The sequence below is a fragment of the Lycorma delicatula genome, chromosome 10, assembly GCF_047948215.1.
Source record: "Lycorma delicatula isolate Av1 chromosome 10, ASM4794821v1, whole genome shotgun sequence".
Classification (NCBI taxonomy): Eukaryota; Metazoa; Arthropoda; class Insecta; order Hemiptera; family Fulgoridae; genus Lycorma; species Lycorma delicatula.
The window spans coordinates 23,524,159-23,538,200 of record NC_134464.1 but is presented as its reverse complement, the minus strand read 5'-3'; the positions used below and the strand labels follow the sequence as shown (position 1 = coordinate 23,538,200).

Here is a 14,042-nt window from a genome sequence, read left to right as displayed (position 1 = left end):
TTGGAATCAAAAAACTTCAAAAAGTTCGCGGGTGTACCGTGATATTGCAAAAAACGTTTTAGAAACAAAAAATTGGTCTAAAAACTGAAAAAAAAAAAAAAAAAAAAATCTTTTAATTATCCAGCGGGTAGGTAGAGACACTGGGAATCCCGATATTCTGTATGTGTTCGTCACGTTAGATGATGTTATACGGTGTTCTATAGAGTAAGTAACGTAAGTTTTTGCACAAGATATGTAGCGCCGTTAATAAAATTATCAAAATCGAGATATCTCATCTTAAACCTTTCAGACCCAATATATTATATATAATATACAGCATCAGCAGGGACAATGGGACTCTTATAATTCTATAAACGTGCATTACATTACACGGTCTTGATGTCGGTTCCATTATTTAAAAAGATAATTTATTTATTTTGTTACAAACATTTTATTACAAAAAGCATTGATATGTCGGCACTTACGTATTAACGCCACCGCAGCTACAGCTTTATTTAAAAACAAAGTAGTCAATCGGATTTCGGTGGAAAATGAGCCGATATAGAGTTTAACATTCAAAACAGTCTCTATAATAATTTTAATAAATGGTTATTTATATTTATTTATTTTATAAATATAATTTAACCAAACTTAACCTACGCTCGCTAACCTTGACTAATTAACAGGAGTGTTTTGATTATTTAAATAATAAATAATTGCAATAATTACTGAATTTATTAAATAAATACTCAAAAAGTTACGGTGTTAATTAGTCAAGGTTAGCGAGCGTAGGTTAAGTTTGGTTAAATTATATTTATAAAATAAATAAATATAAATAACCATTTATTAAAATTAATAAAGAGATTGTTCATTTTCCACCGAAATCCGATTGACTACTTTGTTTTCAAATAAAGCTGTAGCTTTGGTGGCGTTAATACGTAAGTACCGATATGTCTATGAAAATAAAATATATATATGTATTAATAATAGTACTTATTAAACATTTCCTACAACGTTAATCATTTCCATATAATATTGTACCTTATATTGTATCATATTATTTCGATATTTTATCTTATGTGAAGATACAATATCGAAATAAAATTTACTACAAAATAATTTACGATTTAGAACGGGTGAAGAAACATTATGAGCACATATTCATGTACATGTTAAACGGGATGCAGAAAATTATTTTTTAAATAACAATAATTAAAGATACATCGACGGAATAGCATTGTTTTAATTAAAAATTAAATCTTATTAATTGCTGGGAGAATTTTTTAAATTGTTCATAATCTATTAAAAATGACAATAGAATCATAGTAAGGTATTTTATCGTAACTGAAATATTACGTCTAATTAAAAAAAAAATCGGTTAAACTCCGTTATATGCTTGACAGACATTGCACTATGTCTAGAGCACATCTCAGTTTTCTAAGTCTTTAAAAAGTGGCATTAGTCGTCTGGTTACAATTTACGATTCGCTTATCGAACCAGCCTTTATCTCGTTACAGTATTATCACGTGCAGTCTATCATACAATTGTGTAAATAATTTGACGAGGTTATCAAAATAAGCAAGCGTTAGGTTTAGTTTGATTATCTGCCGGCCTCCGTGGCGCGAGTGGTAGCGTCTCGGCCTTTCATCCGGAGGTTCTGGTGAGGCATGGGATTTCCACACACGCTACAAATCATTCAACACATTCTCTGAAGCAATACCTAACGGTGGTCCCGGAGGTTAAACAAAAAAAAAAAAAGTTTTGTTATCTTATGTAGATACGTAAACGCCGGTAAGTTTGTTAATAACGTTAAGTTCTGTTAACGAAAACGATGTTACCTTTATTTGTCCTCCGGGACCGTAATATTTTGTTAATACTTTTGTTTATTCACAGTCCATCAATACTCATCTTTATATCTTAGGCTTACATCTGAGAAATATTAATTAAGAATTTTATGACATAAACTGCAGATTCGTGTTATTCCTGCAATAACATGTACAACAAATGTACTTAGTAAATAGTTTCCACTTATCGAAAATGGTACTAGTTTGTTATCTCACCGCCATTTTTTTCATTCATTTTTTATGCAACTTCGTCAAAAAGCAACGTATTAAAAGTGTTTTACAATGCATTAAACAATAAAAAGTCTTGTTAGCGAGCGAGGCGAGAGTAGATTGTTTGTTTAAATTATGTTAACTTCGTGTATTGACTAATCGTCTAATTTATTAATTAGACTAAGTTAGCAAGCGTAATTATGTCTGGTTAGGTTATATTGACGTAAGTACGATTCCTACTTACATAAAAAAATAAAAAATAAACTACGATTCGTCAGTACACGGAATCTACATAATCTAAAGTGCTTTGTAATTTTTATTTTTCATTAAAAAATATTAAAAAGTATCATTAAAAAATGTACTTTTTCCACCTTAAATGATCGTTATTACTCATTGTTTCATGAAATCTAAAGAAAATGAATAAAAAAAAGTGAAAAATTGGCGTACCTCAATATCTCATTGTTTCTGATGTTACATGATCTGATGTTATTTTGATCTACTTTTGTTATTTAAATATTAATATCCCCTCATATAGTTAAATAAGTGGTAAAATTCAATCAATGTACAAGCAAAACACATTCATTTTGAAAAAAATTTCAAACCTACCTTTTTAATGTGGTATGTAGCAATCCATTCGTTTGAGATCGTTAGAATTCTTTAGAAATTTCATATTAATTTTTACATATAATAAAATACATTATCATATAATTAACCTAAAATTAAAAGTTTATGGCGGTGTAGAAAATTTTGAAGCAAGCAACACACTGTCCCATTCTGTGCACTGATATTTTAAAGTCCGGCGTAATTTTTTTCTCAAACACCGTTATTATTTTTTTTTTACAGGAAAAAACACACCGACAAGGTTCACTGTCCTTCTTTCGTTTTGTTCTTACGTACTCAGAAAAGTGGCTTTCTTTGAGTCTAAGAGGGTCACTATCAAGTGATGGCCTACCTTTTTTCGGATTGTCAGTATAAAGCGACATTAAATCGTTTGTTGCAGATACCATATTATTTTATTTTAAAAAGGTTTCACCCGTTCACTAACTATCCCGTCTAATAAAATTTCCAGACACACATAAACCCGTTAAATAAAATTAGTAAATTAGCAAGTTATAGTCCTTTTGATAAATACACTTTTAAAAAAATGTTAGGTTACATAAAAGAAGAAAATAAAATTAACTTTTCAGCTAGACCAGACGCACAAATGAATACTAAAAATATTCACTCAAAATAACACATATTTCAAATTCACTTATAAAAACAACATTTAAACACAACATAAGATAACCTGTAAAAAAAAATCAAGCAACATCACGAAAAAGCGCACTACACGCACAACCATAAAGACGCAACAAAACACTCATAACCTCGTTGCTATGAATCGCAGTCTGTTTTAAAATTAACAACTAGCGCTGCTGTTGGTAGAAAAAGTACCAAAAGGGATTTTAATAAATAATACGTTACATCACGTACTACGAGTGGCTGTTTTGTTTCTATTTTTGTTTTTAATAAAACATCAGGGCTTATTCATTAATGAATGCTTGCGTCTGTGAGTGCGTGCGTGCGTGCTTGCTTATAAATGAAGATGCATAGTTTCATTTATACAAACTCGAAAATGACGTGTTGTTTATTAATTAAATTTCAACATAAAATAATTATAATTATCACAACTATTTCAGTCAATTTTTAATAGTATAGCTTTTTAAAATTACCTATGCACAGGAATTGCTTTTAATAAATATTTTACTAAATCAGTGATTTCATATTATATTTAAAACTTTTTTCTTATTTAAAAGAAATAAATGTGGACGTAATACAATAGCAGTTAATCATTGTTTTCTTTAGTACGAATTATTCATACTAATGGCCTATTATAGACCATTAACTAAAAATATTATCCATTTCGTCAGACACTAATATGGAATATGTGGCTATAAAAATATAAGAGAAAATCTCGCTGGTTAGGTACAGTATGATATCGATTAAATTCACTAACATTAAATATTAAACTCTTTTACGGGAATCATCACGCGATTCTATTTTTTCCATCTACTATTTTACTATAAAATCGCGCTAATCATTTTGGGATGTGGATGCCTGCGATTCGGAAAACCTGTTTTATATTCTACTGTAGCAGCTGTAGATTATCATTATACACACATAAAATGAATATCATATCAGTGTATTCCTCTGTTGTAAATAAGTACGGCATTACTTCAATGGCAAACCAATCACTTTCAAACTAAAATTCACTGGAAACTTTCGTTAACTATAGCACAGTTCACAGTACTAAAGTACTTTTAATGTACTTCACAGAATGATTTAAACACTAATACTTTATTGTTTATTGTTCATCAGCTGTTAATTTATTGCCAACTATGAAAAAGTAATTTTTCAAATAATTTTTATATTTCTGTGAATATAAATCCAAGTAATATTTGTTTTACAATTGTGTAATTTCCAGTTTTTTTTTTTTTTTAATTTTTTAATAGTAAATTTTGTTTTTATAAATGTACTGTTTCTAAATAAGATTCGGATTTTTCTAACTTTTTCTTTGTTTTAATCACTTTTTATTGCACAATTTTGTTCAGAATTACATTTTCTGCAAATTTAGAAGTTTTATGTGTTTATTACTCATTTAAAAAAGTTATTGGACGTCAAACATAAAAACTTAAAAACCAATTTATAGGTTTTCACAGAGATTACACAAAAAATACTGCGGATATGGTCCTGGGATTTATTTCATTTTATTATTCAAGTCAATAGTCATAAGTGATCAATAATTTTGTCTCTTGATTAATGTCCTAAAATTTTCAGTACCACCTTATTTCACCGTGACAGCTGAAATCCGAACGAAATATTTCAATAGCCGTAACTCGAAAACGAAGCATTTTAGGACATACGCTTATATAATTTTTTCCGTTATTTTCATAAGTAAAATAGATTATTAATGTCCGGGGAAAACTTTGTGATACACTCTGTCTATATGCATAATATATAAGTTAAACACCATATAAAATTCTATTTTAATTGTATACGACCAAAGGATAAAAAATGTGTTGTCCGAGTAATGGATTGAATATAATTCAGCCAAGATTTTCGTTTAGCACACCGAAACTCTCGATGGCAAACAGCCCTCGCGCAGCGGAAGGCGCAGTGCCATTCAGTCGTTGGTTTTACGATTGAAATTACGTAAAGCCCCACACCGATCTCTTAGTGTGCGCCTGCAATCTTCATCCTATCAAAGAACACTAGGCCGTCTGGTTTTCCAGAAGTTAAGGGGATGAATTCATTAGCGCTATCGAGAGTTTGGTGCGTAAACTTGGCAAGTTGGTGGATCGCGCTTTTGTCATATTGGCCAAAAGAAACCTTCGACCTTGAACCACCATTGTGCGTGGCTGACTCTGAGGTAAACTACTATTATCAACTGAGATTAGAATCCATCTATGATCACTTCTAAGTTCGAAAGAAGTTATTAGAAACGCCCAAAATAAAACGTGGGAGAAGAGTTGCTGAAGATAAGGTCAGATCGATGCACGAACATGTACATGATAAACATGATACAAACGTGCACAATCAATCGTCCAATAAGCAGAGATCTATGTTCTGTCTCGGTCGATCAACTATAGTATCCCAGGATGAACACGACGTTGAGCCCTAAATGTAGTGATTTCCATTGAATAGTTTTTGTAGCTATAAAAAAATACTTTTTCCTGTCTTATATATAAAAAAAAATCTGCGCGCAATTTCTAATTAAATAAGTTTTTTTCTATTTATAACTTTTAAAAAGTGCTTCGCTTCTTAAGACACTTCATCGGCTTCCATATCTCGAAGTGTTCTCTAGATGGCAATGGGATTTTGGTAGCCTCGGAGGCCAACGATGCAATACCAAGCGATAAGTTTGCAGTAAATTCCTTAATAGATATCTTTGTAGTTGGTTGCTTGTTTGTGTTGGTGCAGCGGGAATTTTCTTTGGTGTTGGATTGATTGAAGTGGTATTCTGTAAATCATTTTCGGACTTTCTAGCAGAAGTTACCTTTATGCTATTACTTAATGCTCTAATAGTAGACGTGAGGGACTGTACTTGGTCTGACAATGCTTCTACCAGTTTAGTCAGTTCTTCTCTTTTTGTACATAGTTTGATGAGAGAGCCTGAAAATAAAGTTACACCAAGTTGTACAGGATTACTTATGCTTACGGATTTTCTATATTTCCGTTGAGCCACAGGAAAGGAAAATTTCTGTTCAGTACAAATTTTCAAAACAGTTTTCTCTTCTTTGTAAATGGAACATGCTCGACATCTTGCTGGGTGTGGACCTTTACAATTTGCACATTTTTATACCTCATTGCACGTAGTGTCATCCTGTCCCGTAAAGTTACATTTCCTTTTGTGCAACCATCTTTGTTGTGGCTAAAACCCTGACATTGAAAGCAGCGTTTGGGGTTAGGTGTATATAGTCGTTTACGGATTCTGAGGTAACCTACTTTTATCTTGTCAGGAACAGTCGGACTTGAAAAGGTTAGAATTAGTGAGAATGTTGGTACGTAAACTTTATTCTCCCTTCGCGTAATCTGACTTCAGTGACTACTAATCTGTAATTTCAGATAACTCAACCGCAGCCAAGTCACGGCAAAAGATAACCTCCTTGCTGAAATTCGGCGTCTTATGGGGCTCTATTACCACTCCGTCATTCCCTATAAATTGTTTCCCTCTTTAATATTGTTTCTCATTATTTACTTTAATAAGAAGGACACCAGTCCTGTGCTTTTTAACAAATTTTGGATATCCGCAAAATGTTACAACAGGCTTATTTGTCAGACAGAGAGAAACTATAACACAAGATTTACCTTCCTCGCTGTCTTTCACTACAAGAAACCTTACAAAGGAAAATTTCACTTCTTCTGCAACGCTTCTTGTCTCTTGATAGTTAGCTAAATCTACAGCTGATAATGTCGGCCAAAGTTTCTTGTAACTACTCGGTTTGTTGGTTTTGTCAGGTGGACCAAGAACCACTGAAGAATTTTTTAGTGGAACTGACACTTAGTTCCCACGAGTACCAGCGATATAAAAGACCACTCCAGCAGAGGGCGGGCGTACTGTTGCTAGAACTAAATACAACTGAGTTCGCCCAGGTGCCAAGAGGATGTCGCTCAAGACTCACTACGTAGAGCCATCCACCCATTGCCATGAGAGTTCTCGCATGAGTTACAATTGCGTTCCGTAATGTGCCGCGGAGTGGCACGTTAAGGAACCCAAAAACACAACGCTTCTTCTTACAGTGTAAGTGTAAGAAGAAGTAGTATAAGGTATATCCTTGTAACTTTTTGAGGTTATATAGTGAAATTTATGTAGTGTATGTGTCCAGTGTAAAGTGTTCTGTAGCTCTGTGTATAGTGGGAAGAAAAGCTGCAGTGGCTAGGGCCGTGGGACGCCAATTCCAAAAGTCTTAAAGAAGAAGATTTCACATCGGGGAGGTCAACAATCAGATGATTAGTGTAAGAAAATTTCTTACATGTAAGAAGTAAAATTTTGGAATAAAACCCAAATTAAAAAAAAAAAAAAAAATAATCGTATATAAATAATGCACGAATAAAATTTACAGGGAAAATGAAAAAATATTAAAATGGAAGATTAATTTATTATAATTCGGTGTTAAACTACAGTCGCCCATCGTAAATCTTCAAATTTTCAAATTTAAAAGTTTAAATGAAATAGTTTTTATTTACGTTTACGAAATTTTCTAAATTAACTATGTATAATCCATAAACCTTCAAATACTTTTACACACTTAAAGAATCAGTAAAAAATTTAAAGTTGTATTAATATTTTGACAAAGTAATTTTGCTAGTAGAATTGCTTTCTAACAATGTAATTGGGCTTAATAGATTTTAATGAATGGACCAGATTTCACAATTTTCATTAAAATTACACTTTCAATAATACAAAGGTGCCCGTGAAAATTTCAAAGTATTTTTCAGTACGATGAATTGCAGAGTGTTCTTAGGTGGATAGACCCCAATGATTTAAAATAATGTTACTTACAATGGTGATAAAGTCGACTGCACCGTTATACATAAAACCATACGGATTGTACACAGATAATTTAGAAAAATTCGTAAACGTAAGTAAATCATTTAAACGTTCTGAATTTATATAAGCAAGTTGTTGAAAAATTAGGAAAATAAAAAATAAATTATAACAGGATTACATTTTTCTAGATTTGTACATATATAGAATTGTTGCTTACTAACATATAATAAGATTAAACAGTTTATACTAGTTCATTTCAAGTCGCGAATAAAAATGCATAGAATTAATGAAATCTGTCCATTAATATGCCAGTCTTACCCTCTTAAGACCAAAGTCCTGAAATTTTTAGTCTCAGCTAGTTGATGTAAAAATTCATCAGCTCTTTTTAATGTAAAACGATCAGACTGGGTAAAAAAGAGAAGACTGAAAATTTTATTTCAAACTTCATTTTTATATTTTTGTTATTTATTGGTGTCGTTCTATTTCCCTGTATATTACGAAAGAGATAATAAGAATGTAGATATATACAAAAAGATGATTCACTTTGGCAAGGATTGATGAATACATCAGAGGTTTGAGTAATTATTTTTTTTTATTAAAACACGTGTGCAATGAAAATCGTTATACTGGTATTTAAATTTACATGTCTGAAAATTTGGATTTTGCGCATCACGCGTATAATCCTACAGATTTTATACAAGGGTAAGTGAATTATTATCCTCAATTTAGATATATATTTGTTTACATCGCTGTACTGTCGTGTTGCGTAGATGACGCATGCGTGTTACGTCTGTGCAGGTTTGATGCTTTTAAGTTAGTTCCATTATCACTACTCTACCGTTAACTACGGCTTCTCCGCTTTCGCTTTGCACCAAAGAAGAGCAACGTTCAGCGATCCGTTTTTTGTAACCGGAAGTTGTATCAGGGGCCGAAATTCATCGAAGACTTTCGGTACAGAACAGGAACAGTGTGTTTTTTTTTGTTTTTTTTTTTTTGTGGGCGAAAAACGCTTGTGCGTTATCATCGCCCGGATCCTTTTTTTATATAGAAAATTAAATGTTTTAAAACTATTCTAAAAGATGAATAAAACTTACAACTAATATCAAAGGTAAAAACTAATATAAGATCAAAGTAAATAGAATTTTACTAAGTCCAAGATGGGTGTAAAGGGCCCATTCTTGGATAACAAAAGACTAAAAAAAATTAAAAACCATAAAAGATCTAATATAAAACTTAAAACTAAAATAACAAAATGAAATAAAACTTAAAACTAACACAAATTATATAATTAAAACTAGGTTAAAAATAAAAATTAAAAAGTTGAAATAAAACATAAAACTAACATTACTAAAATCTTACAACTAATATCAGAGACAGTCTTTAAAATATTAAAAATAAAAAATAACTATATAAAATTTAACAAATTCCGATAAGGAGTGTGTAAGGCTCCTAATCGGATAAAAAAAAAAATCAAAAACTCAGAAAAAAGAAACTTATTAAAAACTCTTCCAGCATTAAAAAATATACGCAACGATATTAAATTTTTTGCATTAACCCAGCACTTCGAAGAAATAAAAACAACCGGGTTAAAATTTCATTATCATTGCACAAGACACTACGGATGTTTCTGGGTAGATTAAATTTACGACGCAACGCCGCATAACATATGCAATCCACGAGTATATGGTGCACAGTCATGGGGCAGTTGCATCGTGCGCATAGGGGTGCTTGTCCTCTTATCATAAGGTAATCGTGTGTGATCCTCGTGTGTCCTATCCGCAATCGACAAAGGACTACTTCCTCACGCCGAGTTTTTCTGTATGAGGTGTCCCATGGTAACACAGAATCTTTAATCTGTCGGAGTTTATTATCAACGGTAGCCGTCCAGTCACCTTGCCACCACGCTCTCAGTGATTGTTTTACACAATTAATAAAATCAGAGGTAGCAATTCGGTTGGTGAAAGGAGGCTGATTACATGCTTCTTTGGCAGCAGAATCTGCACGTTCATTACCTGGAATCCCTACGTGGCTAGGGACCCAGCAAAAACTTAATTCTGTGTTGCGATTATTCAACTCAGTGATTGCGTTATAAATTTCAATGACGATAGGATGTTTAGAATAAAAATTTTTTAAGGCATGGAGAGCACTACACGAGTCACTGCAAATAAGAATTTTTCTATATTTAGGGTTAATGATGTTTAGAGCCTTATTTATAGCGTATAGTTCAGCGGTAAACACACTCGTAATACCGGGGAGACCAAACATATAAGTTCTCTCATTGACAACAAAAGCACACCCAACTGTATCGTTTTGTTTAGATCCATCAGTGTATACAACCGCGTCTGGTTTCATCTTGGAGAGAACACACTGAAACATCTGCTGAAAGACGATAGATGGTGTTGATTGTTTATTGTATGTAGTCAGGTCAAAATTAAAATTTATGAGGTTTATTCTCCATGGAGGATATGAGCAAGGGTACATAGGAAAGAATGACGGTGTGTCAACATTTATATGCTGCAGCAGACGCCAGGTACGGACACCTACAGGTGCAGTACGACGTGGATGATCCTCATACTTTCCTAGATTAGGATTTCTAAAGACTGACTCAAGAACGGGGTGATTTGGCTGTCCTCTGAGACGAGCAAAATAAGATAATAAGAGCTGGTCTCGTCTATCCCAAAGTGATGGTTCACCACAGTCTACAAGTAAGCTTGCGACAGGACTTGATCTAAACGCGCCTGTGGCAAGCCGAAGGAAAGCATGATGTACACTATCCAGCATTTTAAGCACGGTTTGACGAGCTGAAGAGTAGGCCACACAACCGTAATCTAAACGGGAGCGAACAAAGGAATAGTAAAAACGTATCATACATGATCTATCGGCTCCCCAGTTGGTGTTAGTAAGGACTCGCATCATATCTAGAATTTTGGAACATTTTGTTTTCAATTCTTTTAAATGTTTGACCCAAGTAAGACGGCTATCAAAAAATAAACCTAAAAACTTGATGTAAGTAGAGATAGTAATAGTCTCACCGTTCAGAAAAATTTGCGGAATAGAATGGTTTCATAGCCGAGAAAAAACTACACATTTTGTTTTTTCGGATGAAAATGTGAAACCAGTAATCCTGGACCAAGCTTCAAGGTGAGATATAGTGTTCTGCAGTAGTCTCTCTGCTGTAGGTGCCGAACGGCTTGCAATGTAGATAGCAAAGTCGTCAGCAAATAGAGAGCATGAGACAGGAGCCTGAACACATTTGGTAATATCGTTTATGGCTACAGAAAATAAGGTGGCACTTAATACACTACCTTGGGGCACTCCATTCTCCAAGATGACAATATCTGAGAGCGAATATCATCCACACGAACACGAGCCGTTCGGTGATTTAAGAATCCCCGGATAAAAGCAAGCATATTGCCCTTGATTCCCCATTTTTTGAGAGTGTTAAGAATACCACGTCGCCTTTTTTATATCGAAGAAGATAGCGACGAGGTGCTGCCGATTTAGGAAAGCGTTTTGTATGGCTGTTTCCAGTGACACTAAATGGTCAATAGAAGATCGTCCTTGTCAAAAACCACACTATTCTGGAGATAGAAAGCCATGTTTCTCCAAGTACCATGTAAGTCTGCGATTTACCATTCTCTCCATTATTTTACACAAAACGCTTGTTAATGAAATAGGGCGATAGCTTGAGGGGTTCGTCTGGTCTTTACCAGGTTTTAGTACTGGTATAATAAATGCTTCTGACCAGCCGGGTGGGAAGACTTGTTCGGAGAATAAACCGTTGAAAATATTCAAAAGTTGTTGTAGTGCCGAATTAGGAAGGTGTGAAAGCATGGAAAGGCGAATGTTGTCCGGTCCAGGGGAAGTGTCCCGTGAATTTTTAAGTGCATGTAACAATTCTTTAAATACGAATGGACTGTTTAATTTACCAACCGAATCACCAATGTTTAACGATAATACTTCTATTTGTATCTTGTACCGTTGAAAATCGTTATTATATGATGAGGTGAGAGACACCGAGCGGAAAGATTTTGCTAGACTATTTGCCACTTCCGAGGATGATGAAAGGAGTTCTCCTTCATCAATAAGACCAAAAATAGATTGTTTCGGTGATCCGAAGATTGCACGAATTTTCTTCCATACAGTAGACGTGGAAGTAGTGCGTGAGATAGTGCTCACGTATTTCGTCCATGAATTCCTCTTAGCGTCCAAGAATACTCGACGGCACACCGCTCTAGCCCTGCGGTATAAATTTAGATGTTCTGTTGTAGGCCTACGATTAAATTTACGTAGTGCCTGCGTCGATTTACGTCGATTCCTAATAGCATTTTTGCAATCATCGTTCCACCATGGAACGAAAGGACGTCTAGGATTACCCGATGTTTGTGGGATATATCTGTTGGCATTCTCAAGTATCATGGACGTAAAAGAAGAATACTGGTCGAGGATGTTCGCTCCATCGTCATACTGAGATTGGAATGCTTTATGGTATCCGTTCCAATCTGCCTTTTCAACAATCCATCTTCGTGGCCTTCTTTTAATCTCGCAGTCTACACCGAAACTATTAATAATTGGTCTATGATCACTGCCGTGAAAGTCATCACAAACGACCAATTAAAATGAGGGAGCACATTCGGTGAGCATATGGAAAGATCAAGGTTAGATACAGTACCAGTTGATAAGGACATGAATGTGTGTGATCCATTATTCAGTAGGCAAAGGTCAAAATCTTGTCTCAATCTGTTTATCATATTTCCTCGAGTGAAGTAGAAGGTTGAGCCCCAGGAAATATGATGGGCATTGAAGTCTCCTATTATTAACGATGGAGATGGAAATAATTTGTGTGAGGAGATTTGAGACATCTAAAGCACTGAACTCAGTGTTCGGTGAGAGATACAGGTTGCAGATATGCAATTTGAAGGGAATAGAGACCTTTACTGCAATAGCAGGAATGACAGTGGTTAGTTGAATTCTTGTAGCTGACACCCCATTCTTCATGAAAATCGCTACTCCACCACTCTCCCTACTGTCTACTAGGCAGTCGTATCTCTCGCAGAAGTATCCTCTAAGTGTAATTCGTTCATGTTGTAGAAGGTGAGTTTCTTGGAAACACATGATTAGTGGATCATGTGTGTGCGCTAGTACTCTAATATCTTCAATGTGGGACCGAATACCCCTAACATTCCACTGAATAATGTTCATAAGTGTAAAAAATAAATTTCGGAAATTATATAAAAATTAGTTGTACGTGATTCGGTTTTTCTTTTTTGTATTTTTTATTTTAAAGAACTCCGATGCCCTAGGGTCGGGTGGTTCTTCAACCATATCCTCCAGTATATGAGGTGATGGTGGAGGAGATTTATTTGAATGGGATGCTGTAGTTGACATCCCAGAGGAGATAGTTATGTGGGTTCCCTTTATGGGGAGCTTATTAGGTGGTTTACTGCCAGCTGTGATAATCGCTATTCGTGGCGGTACGACTTTGGGAATAGGAACTTTCGTATGTATCATACTGTTTGATTCACTAGCTGCGACGGAGGACTTTTTATTCATTTTTGTCAGCTCTGAGATAGTGGCTGTAAGTGAAGCTACTTGATCAGATAGCATCTGAACAAGTTTTTTAAGCTCATTGCAGGAGCCGCACTGCTGATTATTAACATTGGTAGGAATTTGTTTAGATGTAGCGGTGGCAAAAGATACGTCTGGTTTAACCAGGTTCCGTGAATTGTTTATGTTTTTATATTCTCTACGTGCAGCCGGAAAAGATAGTTTTTGCTCCGTACAGATTTTGAGAATTGCCTTTTCTTCTTTAAAGGTTGGGCAATCTCGGGAGCGGGCTGTATGTGGACCACTGCAGTTTGCGCATTTTTCACTTTCTTCGCAGTTAGTGTCATTGTGATCTTCTTTAGCACATCGAGCACAGATCTCAGTTTTTGTACAAGATGTTGTAGTATGACCAAAACCTTGGCATCTGAAAC

The 14,042-nt window shown here is 34.4% G+C and overlaps 1 long non-coding RNA gene across 1 annotated transcript in view; it reads right to left on the bottom strand.

Moving 5' to 3' along the window:
• Window positions 1-3,351, bottom strand: part of LOC142331719 (uncharacterized) — a 70,250-nt gene extending 66,899 nt beyond the window's left edge. Inside the window, exon 1 of the long non-coding RNA XR_012758067.1 lies at window positions 2,640-3,351. This is a non-coding gene — a long non-coding RNA (uncharacterized LOC142331719). The remainder of the gene's footprint in view (window positions 1-2,639) is intronic.
• Window positions 3,352-14,042: the final 10,691 nt, after the last annotated feature.